This window comes from Argopecten irradians, chromosome 11 (assembly GCF_041381155.1).
Source record: "Argopecten irradians isolate NY chromosome 11, Ai_NY, whole genome shotgun sequence".
NCBI lineage: Eukaryota > Metazoa > Mollusca > Bivalvia > Pectinida > Pectinidae > Argopecten > Argopecten irradians.
This window is the reverse complement of record NC_091144.1, coordinates 10,603,355-10,621,496: the sequence shown is the minus strand read 5'-3', so window position 1 is coordinate 10,621,496 and position 18,142 is coordinate 10,603,355. Positions and strand designations below refer to the sequence as shown.

The following is an 18,142-nucleotide window of genomic DNA, read 5'->3' as shown; positions in this document are numbered from 1 at the left end:
CTATTAGTGCGCAGACGCACGGCTTGGTCTCGCGGTAACCGTTCATCCGTTTACGATAACAATAGGTGTGTACGTGATATCGCGAGAACAGCCCTAGTTACTTATCCCAATACTATTTAAATCTCTGATTTTGTATTCAAGACACATTTGTTCAATCTCAAACGCATAAAGAAATTAAATTGAGGTATATTAATATGTTTTTCCATCTTTTCTTCCGTTTATCGCATTTCACAAAAAATATTTATTTGGCCACATCTCAAGCGGAACTTGCCCGGATCTGTTGGGACTCGTGTAACGGCGTTGCACGTGGTGAGTTAAATTTCAACACATATGCCAGCGCACATACAGCCGCAGACTAACTACATGTATATTTGGTGTACTAAGCTAGCGAGCGTACATGTATGTAAGTAACACGAAGTGTTTTAGATTATATGATATGTATAAACAGTCCATCGCAATTCGATTGGTTGTTGTTGTTTTTTAACTAAACATGCCGTGGCAAGCTGTCACTGCCATCGGCACGCTTCCGTTTGTTGCTGCGGCCTCGTTTTGGAAAAAAATTACGTCATGTTCTATGTAAAGCTTTACTTCGCTCTATTTTTAGTGGAGTATTTTCCTGGTCAAACTAGGCAAGTGACCACCCATATTGTTCGCTGTATGCATTGAAAATGATCTGAAGATTATATCTATGTACAGGATAAATTTCAATTTCGTAGTCTTTATATTTCATTGGGCGAAACCTAACTTTAATCAAGGATTTATAAGTGAGAAGGATTCGTGTCTGTCTCTTTACATTACTAAACACCACGCGAGACGCCTATGAACCGGGAATAAAAACCGTTTTTCTCAACAAATACTTGTCTTATCGAGTCAAACGAAACACCATTGTAAAGTTTATTAAATTTCACGACGTTTATAACTTGCTTTAAAGACGGAATGTTTAGGGGATATGTCTTAAATTTTCGTTAAAAAAATCGACAGCTCATGAAATGACCGTGTTAAGAACGCTTTAAAATCATCAAAATACATTGTAAAACTCATCTCAGCCATTCAAAATCGTAATATTTTCTCCCGGTGGGAGAACCCAGGACCCCCAAAAACAACAAAATATCTCGCCTTCGGTGCACGCAAATACAACAAAATGCATCATAAAACTCATCTCAGCCATTCTAAATTGTAATTTTTCCCGTGACCCTCGGACCCAACAAACACCAAAATCTCGCGCCTTCGGCGCTCGCAATTTCAACAAAATGCATCGTAAAACTCATCTCAGCCATTCTAAATTGTACATTTTTTTCCCCGGGGGTGATCCCCAACCCCACAATCACCAAAATCTCGCGCCTTCGGCGCTCGCAAATTCAACAAATACATTGTACATCTCATCTCAGCCATTCTAAATCGTATTTTTTTCCCAGGGCGAACCCCGGTCCCCACAAACACCATAATCTCGCGACTTCGGCGCTCGCTAATTCATCAAAATTCAAATCGTAATATTTTTTCCATGGGTTACCCCGGACCCCCCAAACTCGCACGCTAATTTGCGTATTCATTAATCCCCTGTTAGCGACGCCACTGGTTACTGTTTAACATTTATATATGTATGCTAGGATTACATGTAAGGATATATGAAAAGAAGTATACCAAGTATCTCTCTCGCGCGAGGCTTGCTGATCCCAAAAACCTATAAATATACAATGGAGGCGGCGGCCCTAGCAACGAGCCTCGCAAGCAAAGACAACGACCTCCTAGCAGCCGAATAGGATCTAAAACTTCTGGAAAGGGACTTCAAATGGCAGATAGCCAATTGGATATCCAGGATTTCGCATCGCCATTTAACAGTGACGATGAAAGCACAGATGGCGAGTGGCAATGCCTATTATGTAAGGTAGTGTTCAACGATGAGGACGCAAAACTGCTGGAATGCGAGCGCTGCACTCAACACTTTTGCATTAAGTGTTTGGGTAAATCCAGCAAAGAATACACCTTTTTGCAGGATTCAGACTCGATGTGGTTTTGCAGTAGTTGCAAACCACATGTGAAAATTAATATCAGAACGGATCTTCTTCAGAAGATTGAAGAAATGTGCAAGAGCATCACAGAGGGATATGAGGATAGATTTTCCACGCTAGAAAATGAAATCTCCAAAAAATGTGACGAGGAAATGGTGAGAAAAATAATAGTTGAGGAAAGGGGAAAGGATCATAACCCGCAGCAGCGTAAAGAAAAAGACTCCAGAAATGTGAAGTCAATAATGACAGAAATAAATGAGAGGAGGACACGAGAATGTAATATCGTGATCTATGGGGTAGAGGAGAAGGACACCAATATTCGCCAGGAGAGAATAACCCACGATACTAATACTGCAAACAGAATTCTCAACAAATGTGGCATTGAGGATAAGGATAATGTCAAATGTATTAGACTAGGGAAATTCACCAAGGAGAATGACGAAATAAAAGCAAGGCCCTTGTTGGTATCACTTTCCTCACCAGAAGTGAAGAAATCAATGTTCAGTAAAATAAGAACACTCGGAGATCACAAGGAATTCAAAAAATACAGAATCGCCAATGATCTTACAAGAACAGAAAGGGAAGAAGAAAAAAGGCTTTGGTCAGAGGCCAAAGCCAAACAGAATAGTAACCCATCGGGGGAACATATATACAAAGTAAGAGGCCCACCATGGGCAAGAAAAATAATCAAAGTAAAAAGAAACCAAATTTAAATCAGAAGTTTCAACAACAAGATCGCCTTAAATTTATCTACACAAATGCAGACCAACTCAAAAATAAATTAACAGAACTAAATCAAAGAATCATGGACACAAATCCAGACATTATTGGTATAACAGAGGTAAAAGCCAAAAACAGACTCCAGGACATGTCAGCAGCTGAATTCAATGTTGAGAGCACCAGCGAATACCAGATGTTTAACAGAAACGTGGGCAACAACCTAGGGAGAGGCATGATACTACTTGTCAAGAATCTGGTACCTGCTACAGAAATTGTCATGGAAACCAACTTCCAGGAAAACCTCTTTGTAGAAATTATGCTGAATAACAGCAGGAAATTACTAATTGGTCTTGTTTATAGATCAGACTCCGGCACAATAGAGAATAACAACAATCTACAATTAATCTTAGATGAAGTTTCAAGTAAAGGATACACGGACATATTGATAATGGGAGACTTTAATTACCCTAATATCAACTGGAACCTGTGGAACACAAGAGGCAATAGCACAGAATCTCAGGAATATAAATTTCTACAAAAACTTCAAGATAACTTCTTCTCACAGCACGTGGATCAGCCAACAAGATGGCGGGGTAATGATAATCCCCATATATTAGATCTTGTATTAACTAAAGAAGATAATAGCATCTCAAGCATCGAATATCTCAGTCCACTAGGGAAAAGTGATCACTGCGTTCTTTCGTTCTTTGTAGAGTGTAAAGTTAACACAGTCACCCAGACAAAAATTAAGAAATGCTACAATAAAGCAAACTACCCGGAAATAAACAGAGAAATAAGAGAGCTACAATGGGAAGATATTTTGAATGAAGGAAACAGTGTTAATGAGAACTGGATAATATTTAAAAACATCTTAAAGGAAATTGAGGACAAATTTGTTCCAACAAAATCCTTCAGGATAGGTTGCAGTAATATCAACAGCTTTCCAGCAGACAAGCATACTTTAGAACTAATCAGGAAAAAAAACTCACTCTCTAGGAAGGCTTTCACAAGTAAAGACCCTGAAATAAGGAAGGACTACAACAAGATAAGAAACAAAGTAAGAAATGCCACCCGGAAACTTAGGAAAGAATTTGAGTACAACCTGGCAAATAAAGCAAAATCAAATCCCAAGGCCATATGGAGATACATTAATTCTAAATCAAAAGTGAAAGCTGGTGTGGGAGATTTATACAGCATACCAGATGACAAGAGCTCTCTTAAGGTTTCACAGGATAAACAAAAGGCGGATGTGCTAGCAACATTTTTCAGTCAAGTATTTGTAACTGAGCAAAGCGAAGATATACCTAGAATTAGAAACATAACAGTAACTGAGGACATGATACCTCTCCAAGTCAACAGACAGCAAGTAAATAACTATCTTTCAAAGCTTAAAACAGAGAAATCACCCGGACTGGATGAACTTCACCCTCACTACTTGAAAAACACAGCAAATTCTATAAGCATACCACTAACAATCCTGTTCAATCAGTCACTGACCACCGGAGATCTACCACTTGATTGGAAAAATGCTAGAGTCTGCGCCATATACAAAAAAGGTGACAGATGTGAAGCTGGAAATTACCGCCCGGTCAGTCTAACCTCAGTTGTATGTAAAATACTGGAAACCATAATAAGGGAGCACATAACGAAACACATGAGGACCAACAAGTATTTTTCTACAAAACAGTATGGCTTCATATCCGGAAGGTCTACTTCTCTACAACTAATTGAAGTTTTAGATAAATGGACACATGCACTGGACAATGGTCATGCTATTGATTGCATATACATGGATTACAAGAAGGCCTTCGACACGGTCCCTCACCAACGTCTCCTCAATAAACTAGGCGCGTATAACTTCTCAAGTCAACTTATCACTTGGATTTCAAACTTTCTTACAGGAAGGCATCAAAAAGTCACAGTTAACGGGGAAGATTCAGAGTGGACAAAAGTCACTTCTGGAATACCACAAGGTTCAGTGCTCGGACCACTTCTCTTTGTCATCTTCATTAATGAGCTCCCTAATCTAGTAAACTCCGAGATATATCTTTTTGCAGACGACACAAAAATTTTCAAAGTAATTTCCAACGAAGAAGATTTCCTGCAAAAATCCTGCAAAACGATTTGGATACCATGAGCAAATGGAGTGAAGATTGGTTATTAAAAATGCACCCGGACAAATGTAAACATATGCATATTGGAAAGTCTACAAATACAAACCACCATTACAACTTAATGAATAAACAACTGCTGACTACAACAAGTGAGAAAGATATTGGAGTAACTATAGCATCAGATTTAAGCTTTGAAAACCATATCAGCAACAAAGTAAAAAAAGCCAATTCAATGTTTGGTATGTTACGTAGAACATTTCATTTTATGGACACAAAGTTATTTATACCATTATACAAATCACTTGTCAGGTCCCAGCTAGATTACGCAAGTTCAATCTGGTATCCATACAAAAACAAGGAAATCGACCTGATAGAAAGTGTTCAACGACGGGCCACCAGATGCCTGCCCGGACTACAGAAATTGCCATACGAGGAAAGGCTGAAAAAACTGAAATTGCCCAGTCTATCATACCGGCGTATGCGTGGGGACATGATTGAGGTGTTCAAAATGATTTCTGGATTATATGATAAAGACTGCTGTCACTGTATAAGCTTATGGTCAGATGTTGCCCCCAAACATAGTGCTAGAGGAAACTCAAAAAAACTTTACCCCCAACATTCAACATCAACACTGAGGAAAAACTATTTTACTGTGCGAACTGTCAGAATTTGGAACTCTCTTCCAGAATCTGTTATATCATCATCTAATATAAACTGTTTTAAAAATAATTTAGACAAATTCTGGGAAAACCAAGACCTACTCTATAATTATAGAGCAGAGTTGTCATTATAACTGTGTTAACAATATAAACATGAACACCTTGAAATTATCAACATGGAAATCGAACATTTCTTAAAAACTTAACTAACGAAACTTTATAGAATATTACCTGCAATGCTACATGTACATTATATACTGTATCATGTATGTATTTATTGTATGATTATGAGTCCAGTGTAGAGGACCTCAATCCTGTACTGGAAAATAAACTTAACTTAACTTAACTTAACTTTAAAGTAATTGAAAACATCTGTGGTGTATGGGAGACAACTCTCAATCGATATTTTAAGCGTTTTAATAACGTGGACTTTTTCAAGCAGACGACTGATCATGAATTAACCGCGGTTATTCCGTTTCCTGTGCTGAAAAAAATAGTTTGAAGTCCACAAGAAATGACCAAATTCTCCTCAGTGCATTATGAACAAAAGAAAACCAGAACAAGGGTTTGTTTTTAAGTAATTTAGCTTCTCTAGAGATAATAATCACTTGCTATAACGATTAAATATGTAAAGCACGATAGTGAAGCGGGTATAATTTAGACATCTTGATCTGTTCATCGAAATTTTGCCCTCGACACAAAATGAAATGATGAAAAAGTATCCAAGTGCCGAGACGTCTATGATTCACACGAGAGTCGACTGGTCAACCGTTTTTTTTACCGGACGTTATTTAGCACACGACATAATGTTCCAAAAGTGTCTCGTCGTGCTATACCTCTAACAGGTTGGGCACAAGGTAATACACCTCTAGCTGCCATCAGCAAACTACAAAGGCGTAATTACCTTTTCAATCGCCCTTAACATAAAGGAATAAGGAATCATAGACGTCTCGACACTTGGAGACCTCGGCACTTGGTCACCTCGGCACTTCGATATTCGGCACTTGGTAATCTCGGCACTTTTATTTTCGGCATTTGGAATGTTCGGCACTTTTTGAAAAGAATTCAGCACTTAGTTTTGAAATATTATAAAGTCTATCGCTGCACGAGAATTATTGACTTTCATTCCCTTTTCTCCAAATTTATGAGGGGAATAACTTGTTGTTTGTGTGCAGATGCACAGCAGTGACGACCGATGAAAATTGTTAAAAAGTTGTTATGTTTCAGTCATGATACAATAAAAATATTTTGGAACAAACACATTTCTGATTTATTAGCATTTAAACGTTTTGATATTTAACTTATTCATAATATTTAATGCATTTTGACTATTTTTCGATCAAATTTCACAGTTCGTTTTTCAACGAATTTTCCATAAATTCTGTGGTAAGTGCCCTTTCATATGTGAATGGACGATTAAAATACAGTGTAATAAAACTTTGAAGTCAGTATTAAGTTCCGCTGACGATAAAAATGCATGTAACAAAAATATCTCTTGAAATAGACCACGGGAAATTATACATTGAATTATTACGAAATCTGCAAATATTTTTCTACGATCACAAATAAATTTGATTAATTCTGATAATCATGCTTATTACTAGAGGATAATTTTTCAGTGTCATATGCCGCATTAAATTGCGTTTCCAACAAGTGTTACTTTTAGTAATTTGGTCAATTCAACATCGTAATATATTACCGGTAATTCACACGTACAGTTACCTAATAATTTATTTATAATTAAAAAAAAAACTGCATTCACTATATTGAAGATATTGAAAAAAACTGCATTCACTATATTGAAGATATTGATTTTCTTTCCCTGTAACAAATTTTATTGTAAACTAATTATCGGAAATTTTCTAACATAAATGCAAAGAAGACATGAACGTGCATCGGACAGTGTCATATCTGAGCTTAAATTTCCAATTTTGCAGCAATCTAATTTTAGTTCGATGTTCATTATTTACTCCGTTACATACGGAGTACAAAATGTATACATCAAATTTTAGAAGATGGTATTTATTTCTGGTTACCGGTATGCCAAAATACAATGACGGAACATAAATGAACATGATTGCAAAATATAACTAAAGATTTCTTTATAGCAACATATTGCATATCATATGCTTCCGTTTGGTTACAGCAAGGATTTATAAGCAGAAATAAATCTTAGCGTATTCGCCTGGAGCACAGATTCAGTAACCAATAAGGAACACGCCTTGTCAATCAGTTGGTAATTAGAATTGACTGACACATGAACATTGAGGCTAGTAGCCAATGATATGACAGGGGCGGGGCGTCTGTTGTCGCATGCTTGTCAATTATACCCGGTCACGGCGACCATCTAGCAAAAGCCATACTTCAGCAAAAGATTTATTTAATACATAAAATTATACGTGTCCGTGTGAAATAAACTGTGCTTTAATTTTGTTGTTGGTATAAACTTGATAAACTTATAGCAATACGATGATCAATATGCTGCAAATATTCTAGTTATGAATATTAGAAAAATAAATTACTGTTTATTAATTTTAAAAACGAAGAAATCAAGAAATAAAAGCATTTTGAATTCTCTTACTAATTAACTGGTACTTGAGATTCGGATTTAGACAATATTTTTTAGTTACTACACGCTTCAAAAGTCTGTCGCTCCATGCATCTTTTACCATTAAACACTGACAGGTAGTTTAAAAAGATTTAATTTGCCGTAATTATTGTATGATATGAGAGACAACTGACGGTCTTTATATAAACATGAAATAATTATCGTATGAGAAAGCCAATATTGATAACATGCATTTTGGTTGCCAAATGAATATTTTATTTTATAAAGACATCAGGGTACCAGTAATTTTCTTCATGCTTGAACTTTATTGTAAATTTTATCTCAAAGCTACTTTTGTGCGTTATTCAATCATCATTTTGTTTAATATTTGCGGTCATATGTATATATCATCATTCTTTTTTTACGGGAGAAGACAGATTATAAATTTACAACTTGTGTCTAATCCCATTTGTGTATAATGTGCAAATAAAATATGTTTAAATTAAATATATATACATATCATAAATTGACACACTCAGGAGTTTTCTAAACACAAGTACATTCTGAATGCAATGAAATTATAAACAGAGAAAATTACATTATTATTGTACCAGTCCACAGTACGTATGTGTTTATGAAACAGGCATGGGGTAATCGTAATCGTGTAATCGTAATCGATTGTAATTAATTACATTTTCTCAAGTAATCGACAGTAATCAGTAATCGAAGGCTATTTCGATTACTTGTAATCGTAATCGTAATCGATTACAGTAAAAATTTACTGTGTAATCGTAATTACATTTCGATTACTTTTCAATTACATTATACCTAATATGAAGTTGAATTTAGCAGCCAGTATACTAAGTTTAGAAAGTGTAAAGTTCAACTTGTCTGCTGTAGTTCAACTAAAACTGAAGATAGATGTAACAGTGTTTAGTATTGGTCTATAAAAATCTTTTATAATTAGTTTTCTGATGAACTGTAAGGCTCAAAGAAATAAAGAATACATACAAATTGTCTACACAGGTACATTTTATAGCTAATTTTAAGTTTCACCAGTGTGCCCATTGGCATAAGAGCATATTGTATTAAACTTTGGAAAGCATTGTTTTCATAAAAGTCAACAGGCATTGACAAAGATCAATTCAGTTGTTTCAGGGAGTATGTCCTCAGATTTCCTATGAACTTGTTGTTTTAGGAAACAATGAGAAGTCAATTAATTCTGTTTGATATTCCCAGTAACTGTTCTTTTTACCTGTACAGTCAACCAAGATTTATCTGTTTAGCTCAGAAGCATAAGTCACATTTTTGCTTTAAAAAAATCCTTAAATTATATACTTGATTCATTTTTATATATTTAACATGCATTGCATTGTAAATGAAAATTATAAATATAAGAAAAATTACACTGCTACAGATTTCCGCTTTCTCACTAGAAGAATCAAGAATTAGATTTCAGGTTTAAAATATCTACTTGTTGTGTTATACCGTCATCTGCAAAATGCAGGTTATCAATTAACCACATACGAAAAAATGCACATGGTCGTTTCTAAGACACACCAGTTTAAAAAGCATGATGTGGGACGGGTGTAAACTTGAAACTAAATTAACAGTTTAACTAATTCCAATGAAACTATTTTATATAAAAATAACTGATTTTGGAATGCTATCAAATCGTAAAAAGGAAAATTTGAAAATATTGTGATAGAAGATAAAATTTAATAAATCAACTAAATATGTACTCGAATGTAATTGAAAGTAATTTCAATTACTTTTTGTAAAGTAATCGATTGTAATCAATTACATGTCAATGGTACCTGTAATCGATTATTAATCGATTACAGCATTTTCTCCCAAGTAATCGATTATTAATTGATTACATTTTGAAGTAATTGTGCCCATGCCTGTATGAAACATCTTGCTTAGAATGAAAAAAAAAAAAAATATTCAATAGACTAGGCCTATTCTTGTACATGTATTTACATATATTTGTGTAACTCAAAATAAACAAGTGCCGAAAATTGTTCTCAACCTTATTTTTACAATTTATGTTCGGATTCTGTCAACATGTATACAGAAGCATCAATATATATATAAGGGGTATTTTATATACCATGGTTCGTACAGAAGATGAAAAAGTGCTGGAATTTGGGGGTCAGTGCTGGAAAAGTGCTTGAATTTTGGGTCAGTGCTGAAAAGTGCTGGAATTTTTCTTTAAATCCTTGAAAAGTGCTGGAATTGAAACTTCATGCTCCCAGAACACTGGCAAAAGCTCTGTTGTCAATCAATTTATCATAATTTCAGTAATCAGACATTACTTGGGATGACTTTGTTGTTTGATAAGAATGTGTAATTGAATCTAATTACTCTTACAAAATTGTACTAACAAATTGCTTGCAAAATTGTAGGCATGTTTTCTGAAAATTCTGATTTCAAGTCCAATGTAGAAGAAAAAAGTAGTGCTTGAAAATCTAGAAAAGGTGCTGGAAAAGTGCTTGAAAAGTGCTGGAATTTTGGTTTGAAAATCTGTGCGAACCATGTATGGTGTTGTTATATTTTATATATACCAAGGACTTATAAGTGATACTCAGTTATCATTATTATCATTTTACAGACAATCCGACAATTGTCGGTTAGTGCCAAGATATCTGAAAAAGTGCCGAGGTGACCTTGGAAAAGTGCCGAAGTGACTCTAATCCCAAGTGCCAAGGTCTCCAAGTGTCGAGATGTCCTGATACCTTTCATGTTATGGGAGTAGTGTATTGCCCTACTCCCATGAGGTCACAGGTCAGCCTATTTTTAGCGGACGTTATTTTGCTGTCTTTGCCATCTCATTTCCAGAATATGCATTTCATGTCGCTGGTCCAGGTCTCGTATTTGTTAGTTTGTTAGTGTTTTTGTTAGTTAAACTGTGACATTTTTTATTACCTCAGTAAGCTGAAAATTTCTTGTTGTTACATCAATTGTAAGTCTTTAAACCTCTTAGTCATGGAAAGTGTCGAACATTTCTGTTTACATAGAATAACGTTACGTTTTCAACAGTACCGCACCAAAAATTTCCTGTAAGTTGAATCGCCAAAATAATTTGTAATAACCCAAAATCTGGGCTAGGAATCACATGATCAGACAAGTGACTTCCGGTACTTTGTTGACATACTGCTGATCAGTGCAGGTGGACAGTCAAATGCTGACAGTAAGGTTTTAAAGATTCATTTAGAATAGACTTAAGAAAATACCTTCATTTGTGGGTACCTGGTATATTGCTACATCGTTTTTATATATTCACTTGGTTATAGCACACAGTCTTTTTTAAGCATGACAAATTTTCCTTGATCAAATCTGTTTTGGCAGACGACTCTCTTAATGAAATCACGCGATAGTTCATGAGATATAAGCAAAATTGTAAACATTACGTAGACATGTACAGGTCCCTGAGGTATTTAGGGCACTTGACTATACAAATTATTACCCCTACAAATATTTGTATTACTCAACCCAATTAGTATGAGCGCTTACATCTAGAAATAAAAACAGTAGAATTTATTAAAATCAGATGAATTCCAGTGAGTGAGTCATTTTTTTCAAGAGTCTGCATCATTTGTGCTATTGTTTCAGGAGATATTTACCTACCAGTTGTTATAGTTTATCATCTATTACTTTATACGTAACCACATAACTTTTATCTAAATTTCTATGTTAAGTTTTGGGTTCACACAGAAGCCAGAGTTGTAACCCTCTCCTTCAAAAATGCAAGTACAATTACCCACCCCTCAAAAACTTATCTGGAGCACTGCATGGTTATATATTCATTATTAATTAAAATAAGAACTGTCAATTTTATTTTTTTTTATTGTAGGCTGCAGTCTATAACAAAGTTTATGAAGATGGTGCCTTCGCCTACTTGTAAGTAGTTTCATGCATATTTATGGTGGAGATTAAGTCTGATGAAAGAAAAAACAATAAAACTTTTTAAAGACAAATCTGCTTGATACAAATTTCTGCTTATTATAACTACTAAGGTAAATTCAGATTCCTGGTTTTGGCTCCTCTTTATACTTCTTCAGTGATTTTTGATGCTGTAAAACAGCATTCTTGAGTACGCTCGGCGAGCCTTTGCACATCAAACAATGAAACCACTCCGCTGTGAAAATTAAAAGATGTTTTGTTCATTTCACTTAATACTTGATGGTATGAAAAAATAAACCCCCAATTTTCAAAACCACAGACATTGAATTTGTGCATACATATACACCATGAATGGAGTGTTTTAAGTGTTCAGTTTGGACTCTATGATATTTGTATTACTCCGAGATCAGTAGTCTCCCGAAAATCATGAACAACGCCGTTCTTCGCTGTCTTCCTCCACGACAGACTTTTGGTGGATTTTGGATTGTGTATGTTTATTAGGTCATCTGACCCGAAGGGTCAGGATGACCTATAGTCATCATGATTCGCTAAAACGCTACTCCTCCTTAACCGCTAAGTGGATTTCAACCAAATTTTGTTCGAAACATCATTGGCCAAGGACAATCATATTTTATATAAATGAGCCTGGTCGGACCCCTAGGGGCTGAGGGGTGGGGCCCCCAAATGGGCAAATTTTCTTAATTTTAGCTTTAAAATCCTACTCCTCCTTCATCCTTGGATGGATTTCATCCATATTTGGTGTGAAACATCATTAGGGACGGACAATCATATTTTATATAAATGAGCCTGGTCCGACCCCTAGGGGCTGAGGGGTGGGGCCCCAAATGGGCAAATTTTCTTAATTTTAGCTTTAAAATCCTACTCCTCCTTCATCCTTGGATGGATTTCATCCATATTTGTAGTGAAACATCATTGGGGACGGACAATCATATTTTATATAAATGAGCCTGGTCTGACCCCTAGGGGCTGAGGGGTGGGGCCCCAAATGGGGAAATTTTCTTAATTTTAGCTTTAAAATCCTACTCCTCCTTCATCCTTGGATGGATTTCATCCATATTTGGTGTGAAACATCATTGGGGACGGACAATCATATTTTATATAAATGAGCCTGGTCTGCCCCCGTTAAGGCCCATGGGCCTCTTGTTTAAATTTTACGTAATCATGCTACTGATCGATTATTGTTATCAAATGTTAGGAAGATAACTGCAAAAAAAAGTTCTTATAATGCTTATAAAGTTTTTTGTGTTGGTTGCATTGACAAACTATATCTGATGATGTTATTGCGCAGGAAAAGTTAATGGTTTTGAGTACGTGTTTCCTCCCTTGATCTGTCACTGGGAGTTGTGTCTTTTGTTTATCGATAACTGTGTTATGTTGAAAGGGAAACAGTACAAAATTTCTCAACATAAACTTACAAAATATAATGATAATATAGATCTATATATATATACGAGCAACTTTAAGTGACAAATGAACTTATATTGCCTTGTAATATATGGTAGCCTTATGAAGACTTGCTAAAGTCTGATGTATTGCACGAAGTTTTCTTGATGTTAGTGTTCTTATGAATTAAAAAAAAAATTGAATGTTATATAAGTAACCAAATAATGTACCTTTTACTTGGCAAAAATATATGGCCATGTTTTATTATAAGTCAGAATTCGGCAAAGCAAAACTCAGGAAAATGAGTTATTCAACTTATTGTTCTTGAAAAACTTTAAATATCATAAAATAAATATGGGATACCGTAAATATGTTTTGTTAAACTCTGAAATTCACTGCACACTTTGTTTACTAAATTCAATATTTAAATGAAAAAAACAATTTCCTTATTCCTTTGTTTGAGTCCTTCATTCACAGCATCTATGAGTGGCCTTGGCACTTTGTAGGTACATTTTGGGCCAAATAAAGGCCGTTTCCCCTAGAGAAATTTTGCCATATTTTCATGTAAATATTTTCCCAAATAAAGATAAACTCTCCAAAATATACACATTTCAAGAAAAATACTATGTAAATTTTTCCCAAGTGAAAAGGTACAGGCCCCTAAAATTATTGAGTAAGAAAATCACTGTTCTTTTAGAAACCTATAATAAATTTGCTTTAAATGAATTATCTTTGTACAAAGTGTTTTTGAGGTCCCGTCCAGTAAGTATTTGCTCTATAACAAATTTTTCCAGAATTGTGTTCTGAAAGTGCTATATGTAGGCTTGTTTTAGAGTGAAACTTGTGGCCAAAAAAGGGTTTGGGGATGAGGGTTTTATTAGTTTAACATCCTATAAATATTAACATGTCATGAACAAAAAAATGTAAGGACGTGCCAGGATTGTTGGTGGAGGAAAGCTGGAGTACCCAATATTACCTCCGACCAGCAATCAGAATTTGGAAACTGCCCCACATGGGATTCGAAGTCGCGACCCAGAGGTGGAAGCTTGTAGTAATATGTCAAAACATCTTAACCACTCGGCCATGGCAGTCCCTTAACAAAAAAGGGAATCAATTGATAAAAAATCAAATATGATCTAATAAGTATACATTAATTGTTGACCACTTTAAATCGGGATTCAATCAGCCATTTTCTGTTATAACAAATTCTCCTGGTCCCATGGGATTTGTTATAGCATATATTCCCTATCTTAATTAAGCGATCACTTTATGAGTTCTTACTGATGCACATAGAAATTTCAAACCTATTTCTTATCTCTTTAATTTTCAATTTTGACACTTGAAGATGGAAATTCTATTTGGACACTGCAGATTTATATGTTCACTGCGACTTGGTAACTAAGTGCGACCTTACCAAACACAATAGATGTTGTTCAGTGCATGCATATGACTGCCAGCTGCATATCATGTCGTCATGATCACTGATGTCACAATGGTTGTGTCAGCAATCTCATGATATGGCTAGCGCGCCGCTGTTGAATGGATGTTTCATCCTTCTTGATATAATGACATGTTTATTTATTATATGTGAAAAATCTCTTTATGTGTATCAAAGGTAAACAGCATTCTGTAGCTCTGTAGACATATGTGTGTAAAACCTATAATTCTGTAGACATACAGGCATAAAATGACTATAAACCAATAAAAACAATTATTAACATTGCTTAAATTTCACCAACAAACCTTATCAAATCCAATGAAACTATCAGACTACATCCACTTGTAACTTATCATAAATCCAATGGAAGAAGTTTCCATTACCACTGTCCTTCATATACCACAACCTCTTGAATCAATGTTTGAAATGAAGGTCAACTGATTTTAACCTTTATCAAAGGATTACGGGAGTACCCATAATTCTTTGTTATAGTGCGGTAATATAGCAGTAATATTGCCGCAACCTTCCTAAAGTTTTCTGTGTAGGATGCTTTAGTACAATTTGCGGCACTATTGCTGCACACAGGTTTTTAGGTCATCTGACCCGAAGGGTCAGGATGACCTATTGTCATCATGCACCGTCCGTCGTCGTGCGCCGTCCGCCCTCCGGCGTGCGTAAACTTTTCATTCAAACGACTTTTTCTCAATAACCGGAAGGCCCAGGGTACTCATATTAAGCCTGTAGGTTGCTGGGATGGAGGGCTACCAAGTTTGTTCAAATAAATGACCTTGACCTTCATTCAAGGTCACAGGGGTCAAATAGGCTAAAATCTTTAAATGACTTCTTCTCAAGAACCAGAAGGCCCAGGGTACTGATATTGGGCCTGTAGGATGCTGGGATGAAGGGCTACCAAGTTTGTTCAAATAAATGACCTTGACCTTCATTCAAGGTCACAGGGGTCAAATACGCTAAAATCCTTTAAACAACTTCTTGTGAATAACTAAGAGGCCTAGAGACCTGATATTAGGCCTGTGGCATGCTTGGATAAAGGGCTACCAAGTTTGTTCAAATAAATGACCTTGACCTTCATTCAAGGTCACGAGGCTCAAATAGGCTAAAATCTTTAAATGACTTCTTCTCAAGAACCAGAAGGCCCAGGGTACTGATATTGGGCCTGTGACATGCTGGGATGAAGGGCTACCAAGTTTGTTCAAATGAAGGACCTTGACCTTCATTCAAGGTCACAGGGCTCAAAAAGGCTAAAATCTTTAAATGACTTCTTCTCAAGAACCAGAAGGCCCAGGGTACTGATATTGGGCATGTAGCATGCTGGGATGAAGGGCTACCAAGTTTGTTCAAATAAATGACCTTGACCTTCATTCAAGGTCACAGGGGTCAAATAGGCAAAAATCTTTAAATGACTTCTTCTCAAGAACCAGAAGGCCAAGGATACTCATATTGGGCCTACAGCATGCTGGGATGAAGGGCTACCAAGTTTGTTCGAATGAAGGACCTTGACCTTCATATAAGGTCACAGGGGTCAAAAAGGCTAAAATCCTTTAAACAACTTCTTGTCAATAACTAAGAGGCCTAGAGACCTGATATTAGGCCTTTGACATGCTTGGATGAAGGGCTATCAAATTTGTTCAAATGAATGGCCTTGATCTTCATTCAAGGTCATGGGGGTCAAAAAGGCTAAAATCTTTAAACAACTTCTTTTCAAGACCCAGAAGGCACATGGTACTGATATTGGGCCTGTAGCATGCTGGGATGAAGGGCTACCAAGTTTGTTCAAATGAATGACCTTGACCTTCATTCAAGGTCTCGGGGGTCAAATACATGTAGGCAAAAATCTTTAAATGACTTCTTCTAAAGAACCAGAAGGCCAAGGGTACTGATATTGGGCATGCAGCATGCTTGGATGAAGGGCTATCAAGTTTATTCAAATAAATGACCTTGATCTTCATTTAAGGTCATGGGTGGCAAATAGACTAAAATCTTTAAATGACTTCTTCTCAAGTTTGTTCAAATGAATTACCTTGACCTTCAATCAAGGTCAAAGAGGCTAAAATCTTTAAACGACTATGTGGTATTGTACACTAATAGTCAGATGACCGTTAAGGCCCATGGGCCTCTTGTAAAAGTAAAGATTCTTGCACGAAAGCTGCAGTATTGTGACAATATAGCTGCAAGGAAGTGTTAGTGCAGCAATAGTGGCAGAACGGTGCAGCTAGCCGCATTAACCTGCTCAATTGGTGCAGTAACTTGCTGCACACAGATCAGTGTGCCGAAATATGGCTGCTATGTTGCATCAATATTGCTGCACACTTAAGCTTTCTGTAAGGGTATACATATCTTAACCCTGTAATTTTGTATTTTTCAGCTGACAAACATTTACCAGGACGAGCACCGAGAGGAGAAGTCAGCGGTATGTAACTAAACTGTTGAAGGCGGTCCACCTAGGGAGTAGTAATTAGCTGTACTGCTTGTGCTTTGCTATTGTGGAGCTGTTATCCTGGACTGTTTGTTGTACAGTATTACACTTAGTTTAGTTGGAATGCCAACAAGTACAATGTTGTATGCCTCTATAGAGTTAGTGTTTGCTGGACAAAGTCAATTTTATATTGTATAGTGCTGGAATCACCTCTTTATTCTCTTTTTGTTGTTTATTTTGGAATCACTCTATAATTTTTGTTCTATAACATTTTTTTCTGTTTACATATATATATATATGTTTATATATTGGATAGGGCAGACCCGGTTTGTGAATATAAATACTGACATGTAATCAAAAATTTTGTAAGAACATTACCTGGAGTGTAGACTTCTAAGCATGCATCCATACAACCAAAGCTTTAACAGGGGGATGGGGCAAAGACAGCAAGGATTTAATAATGTTAATAATAACTGCAGCAATACAAGTAGAAATAGTGGGCAGTTTGGAAATAGAAACCAATTTCCTGTGCAAAGTCAGTTTGGAAATAACTCGCAGAACTTAACAAATGTGTATGGAAATAGTCCAATCAGACCAGGTTTTCAAGGGGGCTGGAACAATTCCCAAAGACAATTTTCAATTCAGCAGAATTTTCCAAACTTTGGAAATCAGCAGCATGGTGAACATGCCAGGAGATGGATGGAACATCAAAGGAGTCGAAGTTATCCTGACCATTTTGGTCGTGGAGGCATGCAACAGGAATACAATGAAATAAATTCTCCCGTTCCTTTGCGAGAGAGGCCCTACCTACATGAGTTTGGCGGAGTAAGACAAACAAACATGGGCAATGAAACGAACAGTCCAGCTGGTGTTTCTGGAGGGAGACGATTCTCTCCTGAATTTGATCAAG

General features: G+C 36.1%; 1 long non-coding RNA gene across 1 annotated transcript; it reads left to right on the top strand.

Moving 5' to 3' along the window:
• The first annotated feature begins 5,943 nt into the window (after positions 1–5,943).
• LOC138334732 (uncharacterized) lies at positions 5,944–18,142 on the top strand. The gene is made up of 3 exons (XR_011210148.1): positions 5,944–6,067; positions 11,907–11,953; positions 17,182–18,142. It is a non-coding gene; the product is annotated as an uncharacterized lncRNA (long non-coding RNA).